General features: G+C 42.2%; 1 pseudogene; it reads right to left on the bottom strand.

Moving 5' to 3' along the window:
• Window positions 1–889, bottom strand: part of LOC141673877 (protein RADIALIS-like 1) — a 13,485-nt pseudogene extending 12,596 nt beyond the window's left edge.
• Window positions 890–10,000: the final 9,111 nt, after the last annotated feature.

The following is a 10,000-nucleotide window of genomic DNA, read 5'->3' as shown; positions in this document are numbered from 1 at the left end:
ATTCAAGATAAGTTTCAGTTCTATCAATAACATGAGTGCGTAAAACCAAAGTATGGTCTGTTGGGAAAGCCAAATAAGAGTTCTGGAGTACAGCTTATGTTCTCTCTCCTAGGACAGTGGAAGACTCGTAAAAGCTTAGACTTCTTTGAATCGAGTTGAACCTTGCCTTGAGAACTCTGGACAAGTGAACCTTTCTCTATGTCAGAAATTCATTTGATAAAGCAAATAGAAAAGATGTTAATTGTTTCTTTTGTCTATGGTATTGGACGGTGAGTCCCTATTGACTAGTATGTGAATTGTTAAGTAGTGACTGGTAATTGTGGGCTTGGTTGCAAGTAATTATCAATGTGTCGTTTCATTGTCAGTCAAGAGCTTATCTGGAAGTGAGATAACAAGTTTTATCATCCAAGGTATTACCTAGATGCCAGGTGTTTACCTATATTGTTAGACGAACATTTAACTAAATCCATAAGCATCATGCACTAAATCTACCATCAACTGGCCTCGTCTTGACCTGTACAATAAGGTTAACATGATACTTTACGTATCGTGGTGATCATTAGCTATATTATATGATAAAACTGTAGTTAGTAGGATACGAAATATAGATAAAAAGTATACCTCTCCTCATTATCATGCATGGAGACTTGGCTACTGCCTCCGGTGGTTCGGTACATAGGGAAGGGCACTTTGCCATTCTCAATTCTTTTAACATCCTCCACAAGGATTTCATAATGCCTCTTCACTTCATCCGCTGTCTTGTCGCCAACAGCCTTGGCGACATTCTGCCAACGATCAGGTGTGTCCTTATCATACACAGCCAGAGCCCTTTCAAAGGCTTTATTCTTACTGTCCAAGATCCAGTGCCATGTGAAGACATAGCTACCATGCAAATGAAGAATGAAGTGAAAATTTTAAGTCCAAGTAGAATGTTTGGAAGGAAAAAAGAAGAGAACTCTTTGAGTTTGAAGAGTTGATATCTGTAAAGAAGTGACAATTCTTGTTCTTATATAAGCTCCTGGAGTAGAGGATGTGAGATGGGGTGGAGAAGCCGGAGCCCTTATGAAAACGAAGCGGGCAGGGGAAGAGAGAGGAATAACATTTGAGGAAGCTTCAAGGTAATCCCCAGAGTTGGTAATCTCAACCTCAACAACTTGAATTAGTGAGTGTTCTAAAGGCGTGAGCGAGACAATTGAAATCCCATTTCTTGGATTATCGTACAAGTATTGTCCAACATAAGGATAATTATGGACCACCGGAATTCCCCACGGTTCGCGACAGGAAGAAAAAGCGGGGTTTTACTCTCTGCCAGGCCCCGCCTTGTCCATCTTCATTGCTGTGTCTGGGATTGTGGAACCTGCTGAGACATTTCTAGTTGGAAATGAAGACGGTGAAGATGAAAGGGGAAATGATGTTGTAGTAGATGTAGATGGTGACGGTGAAGATAAAGGTGATGATGGTGAAGGTCGGTTATTGTCGCATGTTGATCTCAGGATGTTCAGAAAGTCATTGTCCAAGGTTAAGTCCGGCATACCAGTCCCCCTAAGTTGTTAAGCCTAAGCCGGCTGTGTAAGAATTTAAAGTGAATTGTCGTCCCCACTCCCACCCAAGAACAAGAACGGTTCGACGACCACCTATCCATAAGCGCTCGCCGTTCATATAGAGAGAGGAAAGAGTTTTTTGCTATCCAACAGCCGAGTAGGGCCGGAAAGACTACTTTCAGTTAATCTATCTCTGTCAGTCTTTGCAGACTTCCTTACTTCTTATCCTCTACTAATAACTAATATAAGATAGGAAGAACAGCTATCTCGGCATGCATGCTTTGCTCGGCACGGCTCCGGTCAAAGATTCATGTTCGCGAAACAAGACCCATCGGCCGGCCTGGCCTTCCCTAACTGAGCCGAGTCTCGAGGGCGATCATCTACTTCCATTCTACAGTAGTAAAGCTAGCTATACGAAAAAAAAGATAGGAAACTCCACCAGCCAGCTAGGAGAGTAGTTGCCCCTTGTCCCGAAGTAGCTAAATTGCCCGTTTAACCAAAACCTAGTAGATTCAAAACAAGCGCTCCCTAGGATCACCACAGTAGTTTAAATCGAGAGTCTGGTATATAACTATTGGTGGGAAAGTACACGAATTTTAGCTAATCAACCCGACCGAAAGACACAAAAGACAAGGGTCATGGGCGAGATCAAGTACTAGCTTGACTGACGTACTCTTAACTCAACAACCAGACGACACAGTCTCATTGTTGGAGCTTAGTTAGACCAAAAGCGCTCGGGCCTAGTAGATCAAGGAGATAGAGAAATTCCCCATCGGTGGTTGTTGGATATGAAAGGCAGGGCACTCTATTGCTAATGCAAGAAATTAATCAATCACCTTTTTTAGTAGATAGATTATTCCGTAGTCCATTTCATTGCCTTAATGGCATCAGTCTTATCCTTTTTGAGGAAGAAGGGGCAAATCGCTCAAGGTTAAAATAGAACCTACCCCGGAAAATGACTTTCGAAAACGATTACTGCAGATCGACATCGGAGGTGGCCCAAACCTAGGCTGTGACGCTTCCTGTTGAGTACACAATTAAGACTTGAAGTTCGTTTACACAGTACGAGAAAGACAATTCTAAATAATGGGACTCAGTCTTAAGCAACCCTTTTTATTCTATTATTAAATATAACATCAACATAATATTTTAAAGCGATATAGACATTTATCCCATCCATCAACCGAGAAAAAGACCTGCGTTACACTAACTAGGAGCGCGCTTCTTTATTCAAAACAAAAATACATTATGAAACCCACATAGAATAGAAAAGGGGGCAGGTTTTCTAATTGTTTGTGTTCGTACATTTTTTTATTATTGCTGAAATACACAGAACATATGGTTGTTCACGCCTCCACTATACTAGTTATGGAGGGGATTCGAACCCATATTTCCGTGCGACTTTCCTCTTAGTCGATATCATGATGGGAAGACTGAACTATTCCCGGGGCGAGGAAGATATAAAGAGGGTTTCGGCTGAAGAATGCTTTTTTATACAGAAATTCTAACTATGACTTTTATCGTGCCCCTAATATAGAGTTTGCTTTCATAAGGAACGGTCTCAAATACATGATTTCTGACGACATATAGATCATATTGGTTGTAAGACCTAGGGAACTTTCCCAATTAGGCGCTAAACATTCGTTGAAAGGCCAGTATTTTGGGCTTGTAGTTGAAGTTTTTTATTGGTCGGGAATCCCAGGAAGAAATGTTTACAGTGGAGAATGAAGGGAGTGCAAGCAGCGGGCTATCCTAGCCTTTTATCTTGCTCACGCGCGGGCTATTTCTTTTCTTTCCCAACTCTCTCAAATAACATATCTACCGGGGGTATTACTTACAGGCATATGCCTAATGTATGGTATCTGTAAGCCCCCTTTTGTAGCGATATGGGCTAAATTATTGGCCTTTCTTTAGTTCAAACTATAAGGAAAGGTTACGTAGTATCTCGACTGTCAAGAAAAGGAGAAAACCAGCAGCAGCTAACTCAGAAAGCAGGAGAAAATAGCCATTAGTTCCATCAATAGGAGAAGAAGCAGTTACTCAATCACCTGTTTCTTTCGAAAGGTAAGGTTCAGAAAGTCGGCAAGTAAACTCCCCCTAATGCCCGATCAACAATTGCAATGCACTAGATTAGAAAGTGTCATCTGCTCTCTTCGGTTAAGGTGTCCACGATACGAATACCTCTTTCCTCTAAATATCTATTTCCCTTTTCCCAGTCTTTTGTGTTGTAACAGCAGTCGCGTCTGGAATATCGAATCTAGCTCTTAGCTGGTCTAGTCCAACCCCTCTTCTGTCTGATGACAATCGGGAATACCTTGCTAGCGAAGTAAGTAAGAAGGGGATGCCATTATTTTTATTATTTTATTAAAAGGCATATCTATTTTCTCGCCTATTTCCGACGGCAGTTTAGGAAACTGGAATTCCTTTAGTAAGATAGCTCATGAATGAAGCTTTCAAACCACTTCCTAATTTCAGGAGTTTAGGAGTACATATGAGTTCATGAGTCAATGTGCCCGCTGTGGTGTATGAGCAAGTGATTTGATCCTATACGCCTTTCTCCTTTTAGTAAAAAACCAACCGTCCCTTAGCTCGTGTTATCAGAAGAACAGCGCCAAGTAACTTCATCCAGTGAAAAAAGAAGGATAGGATTCGAGGGCTTTAATGATATAAATCTGAGTTCGTTTGTGGTGAAGTCTTGGAAGTAAACTAGCTCGACCAGTTACAACTAAAGATTTTCATAGCTAAACCGATAGCCTGGTGGCATGAATATTTACGGATAGTCTATACACACAAACCTCAAGTAGGATTTTTCATAAAAGAGAAACAGAAGGAAGAAACCCAAAAGACATCACAAGGAACTCATAATGCCCATATCGAGTGCGAAATGCTGTCTTCGGAATATCCTCATCTCTTACTCGTAACTGGTGGTAACCCGATCTCAAATCTATCTTCGAAAAGTACTTCACCCCTTGCAACTGATCGAACAAGTCATCAATGCGTGGCAAAGGATATCTGTTTCTGACAGTCACCTTATTCAACTCCCTGTAGTCAACACATAATCTCATAGACCCGTCCTTTTTCTTCACAAACAACACCGGAGCACCCCATGGAGACACACTCGGCCTAATAAATCCCTTATCCAACAAGTCTTGCAGCTGCTCTTTCAATTCTTGCAACTCCAATGGTGCCATCCTGTACGGCGCCTTAGAAATAGGTTCGGAACCTGGAACAAGTTCAATAGTAAACTCTACTTCTCGCTGTGGTGGCAAACCTGGTAGCTCTTCAGGAAAGACATCTGCAAACTCATTCACAACTGGATAATCCTCAATGCGAGGTTCATCCTTAGATGTATCCTTAGATGTATCCTTAGATGTATCCTTCACAAAAGCAAGATAGCCATCACAGCCCTTAGACAAAAGTTTATTCGCCTTTAAAGCTGAAATAATTTTAACCACTCCTTTTGGTTGAGACCCCTGAAACAAAAATTATGGTTGATTCACATCTCCAAAGATCACACGTTTTCCCAAACAGTCAATTGTTGCACAATGCTCACTCAGCCAATCCATACCCAGAATAATGTCAAAGTCATGCATCATCATCGGAAGCAAGTTGACCTTACAATTCCTATCTCCCACAACTATCGGACACCCTCGGTACTCATCAGAAATAATAACAGAATTACCCATTGGGGTAGCAATTAACATATGAGGATCAAGTAATGAAGGCAAAACTCCAAGATAACGAATAAATGATAAGGATACAACAGAATGAGTCGAACTAGTATCAAATAACACATAAACTTCACGTTTACCCACAAGAAGTGTTCCAAAAAATGGTACCTGAATTAGCAATTAGCTACCGCCTGATTAGCGGTCAATGCAAACACTCTGCCTGAAGGATTCTGTTGATTCTGCTGACCTCCACTGCCACTTCCTCCACCACCAGTGTTACGCGACACTGTACAATCCTTTGCCCTATGTGCCATACTACCACACAAGAAAGATGCTCCAGTCTGTCTATAACAAGGCTTCCCCGGATGATGTCCACCACATATAGCACAAGGAGCAACTTGAATCATATTAGGATTGCCAAGAAAGCCAAGTTTGAAAGGTTCAGAGATTGTAGAGCCTTCTTCGTCCCTTAGCATAGGACACTAAGTAAGTAAACTACCAATGGAAGCTCTCTTTAGCCGATATCCGTAGTTTAGGCTTTAATGTAGCGTAACACCCATGGGATCCCATAATCGCGATAGATCGCACAATTTTAGCCATAGAATGGATTAATGGATTTGGGCTAGTTTACTAAGCTATAATAAGTCTACATAAACCTAATGCAATATTGATTACACTCCTTCTCCTGTCGAAACTAGGGATCAACCTGTGGACATGTTGCGCTTTCACGGGTCACAAGCAAGCCGGTAAGCGGATAGATTGGATGTGGATGGATACCTAGTCTGTCCCCCAGAACTGCTCTTGCTTCCTTCTGTTGTGCGCCTAGGCAGGCCAGCGGCATGAATCACTCATGTCGCCTTGGTAACACCTTAACACCTATGGAGTCCCATTCTTGCGATAGAATGCTCTATTTTAGCCGATTTGGTAAAAGACTTTTTAGATTCATCAATTGCACTCCTGTGAGATGAGAACTTGTCAAATTCTATGTGTAGTTCTATGTGGCAATCTGGTTGAACTTTCGTACTCTATGCCTACTACTTGTAACTTGTAACTTGTAAGGGAACATAGCAGACCTGGACTCGTCTGTACGAATCCTCTTCTTCTAGGAGGAGTGGTGATTGAACCATTTCTTCGCGCTACCCACTCTTCTCTTTCATAAAGGTATATGAATCTGACTTCATAGGTAGAGGGGGCCTATTTGGATCGTCAAGTCTAGTTAAGGCTTACTCTTTAGGCATATTACAAAGAAAGGTGTTCTAAGGCACCAGGGAAGTATTCAATGTCTACCCCCTCGGCCCTGACGTATCTAAGACATAGTTTGTGGCATACGATCGAAGAAAGCTGGGCGGAAAGCTCGGACACCAACCTCAAAAGGCGGTGTTGACCCTGTTACAGTACAGGGGAGATCCGTTTAGCCAAAATGAGAAGATCTTCTATAGTCTAGTTAGGGGGTGGATTTTTTTCATTCCTCAATGGGTGCTGCTTTTGACTGCTATCTCGTATCGATCTAGTATTGCGGCTTACGCTAGATTGACTCCTTGAATACGAATAAACGTGAGAGCCAACCCCCGTTTTGTCTATATAAAACCTAGCCTTAAATTCGATCTTGAGTTGGTTCGAAGTTGAGGACTCAGAGCAGATCAACTCCAGGTTTGGTTCCGCAGCTTCTATAAAGTAAGATCTTCACGATCCGGTTGACTCCATTCATAAGAGATAGGAACGCACAAGCACAGGCGAGAGGTCTTTCAGAGCCTTCTGACAAGGGATTGGCTAAGATTTGATATTTGCTTTTGTCTCTCCCATTTCTGTGACCAAAATCGCTTTGACTTATTCGACTAGACGGGGAAGGTCTGTCCCTTCTCCACTGGAAGAAAGTAGATGATCACGTAGGGCGAATGAATCAAAGAAAGGGAAACTTCTCCATCCCAGAAAGCGGAGTGACTTCTTGAATCTTTGAATAGAGAGCCCCATTAACCAGACAAGCTGGAGGAGACAAGCTACCTCACAGAAAGGATGACCAAGCTCAAAAATACTAGGAGGTTTTTGGTTCTGGGGTTGGAGATTAAGTAAAATCCGAGTTGGATTAGCTTGGATAGGGATTTCGAACTCTAATCAAGGCAAGGCATAATGCCAATCCGAGAATCCTTTATCAAAAGCCTTTTTTTGGGCATAACAAGCCCTGCCAGCCGTTGACTGGCATCTCAATAGACTCTAGCGAGGAACCCGGTTTGGCTTCAATTGAGCCAAGTTTTCGATTTCAATCAGGCCAGCAAGCCTAAGACGTCGTAATGCCTTTTTCTTAGTGCTCATAGAACCTTCCCACAGGGATATCGCTATGTAAGTTCCTGCCCATTCACCAGTTGATCTGATTCACGAGTTGAAGTTAATCCGATGGACGAGTGGATAAGGAGAAGTTCGGGACAGATCCAGGAAAAACATGGAGAGAGCAGGGGACATACATATTTGTTTGTATCACCACAAAATGCACCTAGCTCCGCCGCTATCCTCTCCGTACCAGTCTCGCTACTTCTTTCCTCTCCTACCTAGTCGAGCCTCTTACGATCCTCTCTCTTATTATACGATACCACTGGGCTTCCTCAACACTTCTTCGAGAACAGCCAATCCCCTCGAACTGACTTATTCAGGACGTTAGGTGAGCTCGCGAAATCGTAAATATCTCAGCCCAGCTCTTCTACGCTCTTCTACGAAAGGCGATAGTCGACTGAATGAACGAGAAAGGGCACTCTCATTTTCCCAGTCGATAGAAAGAGAGCAGGGCTATCTAGTAGGCTCTTTGGTGAATGCACGGCTTGCTAAAGACCTAAAGACTAGGGGCATCGAATTGCATGTGTTAAGCATATAGTTGAAGTAGCATGATGTAAGCTTCTTAGCGCTTAGGCGACTACCTATAAGCTTCACCCTCCTTCTAAGAGGAGAAAGTAAGCAAGACTTTATATGCTACGACCTTTCTTCAGCATCAGAGACTTTTATGTTATTAGCATTTACTCCAACTCATTAATGCCATTTTTCATACCATACAAGGAATTGAGACTGAGAATGACACCTTATTCGCTCTGCTACAACGAACGAAATAGCAGACCATTGAGGGCGGCTCAAACCATCCAAATTTTCTTTTGCCCGGGCCCACTTTCTTTTTTATCGCCTTATTGAAGCAAAGTGGTGGAAACAGGTGATGAGTCTGGGAAGTCAGTGCATTTAGAGTTCACTTCTTTTGGACTTTTATGGAGTCGAGCTACTTTGCGAAAGAACGTCAGAGAGTGAGAGTGAAGCTTTGCCCCGAGAGGCTATCTATACAGTCTCTTCTTTCTATCGGGAAAGAGAGTCATTAACGCATTCGTTCTGAGTCGACAAACAGCAATAGGGAAGAAATCTACGTTAGCAAGAAGAACTAATCCATGATGGGCGGTGAACATAGTGATCTCTGGAACTAAAGGGAAGAAATGGCCTATTCTATCGATAGTTAGGTTGCAGCTTTCCGATTCCCTGTTCCCTGGGGCAAGTCCGTCTAAAAAAGGGTCACCCGCAAACCTATGTCGTTCATCCGTTTCCGTCTCAACCTCCGCTCTCGCCCTCATCCGATCCGAAACAATCCTCTAGATAAGAAAGAATTTCTTGAAAGTACGGGCTTTCCTCCCCCAAATTAGCCAAGCTTCGGTAAATTGTTATTAAAAGCTTAACATTTCTTGGGTCATTTTGCACCAATCTATCTAACAAATCCCTGGGTAACATCCAACCGGGTATTTTGACATTCCTGGTATAGAGGTACGGAACTAATAAGTCATGATAGATTTCATCCTTCAACGTAGCAACTATACAGTGGTGTAACTGATGTTGACAATTAATCATGGTAATATCCTTCAAAAGGGCAACTTCCCAGACAATCCGATAAATGACATCGTCAGGAACAACATTTAAAAGATGCTGATCTATTAAGAGTGTTAGCTGCTGTGAGAACATACATCTGTATAGAATTCATTCTAGTCATTCTTAGGAATATTAGACATATTCTATTAGTGCTTTTTTCTCTATAAAAAAAGAAAATGTTTCTATGATATGGAACTTTTTCCTTCTGTCTCCCGCCTGACACAGTTTGACACGCGGTGCTACCTGATTGGCTCCAAATCTATAGTGGTAGAAAGAATCCAAAGGTCTCTATACCCAGTATACTTCCTAACCTGGCAACTAAGTAACAACTTTTTCCTTCGTTTCACATTCTTCTCCTTTCTCCCCAATCGGTTGATACCTCAATGGAAGGAATCAATCGGCATGGGAACAGTAGAAGCTATAATCTAATTACCGAGGAATACCTACTGTGAGAGTATGGGGACTCAGGTCTATCGCTTGGAGCTATGAGTCTTCTATTAGCGGAATCGGCAATAATCAGATAGAATGTGAGCTCCTTGGAAAGGTATGTCTCTAGATTCGAACCTTTGCTTTGTCGTCAATAGTTCGATTTGCATGTATGTGGTCTTAAGCATATATCAACTTCACCATCGTATTCAGTATTGGTGGATGAATCGCAGACAGTTCAATTCCTGGTTGTAAAACTTCACGACTCTTTCTATCTATGAAAAAAGACCTACTGTTGATGAGCATCGATGTTTGAAATCCCTTCGTGTGGCAAAGCTAGTTTTGAGTAAGACTTTACTTGCTTGCCTCTCCTCTCTGGGTCCATTCGTTACCCTAGGATCAATGTGACAAGATAGTATTGAGACTCGAATCTATGCCTTTGCGCTAAGAGTTAGAGTTATTGTTTGACTTGAGGCA

The sequence above is a fragment of the Apium graveolens genome, chromosome 7, assembly GCF_009905375.1.
Source record: "Apium graveolens cultivar Ventura chromosome 7, ASM990537v1, whole genome shotgun sequence".
NCBI lineage: Eukaryota > Viridiplantae > Streptophyta > Magnoliopsida > Apiales > Apiaceae > Apium > Apium graveolens.
This window is presented reverse-complemented; position numbering and strand designations above follow the sequence as displayed.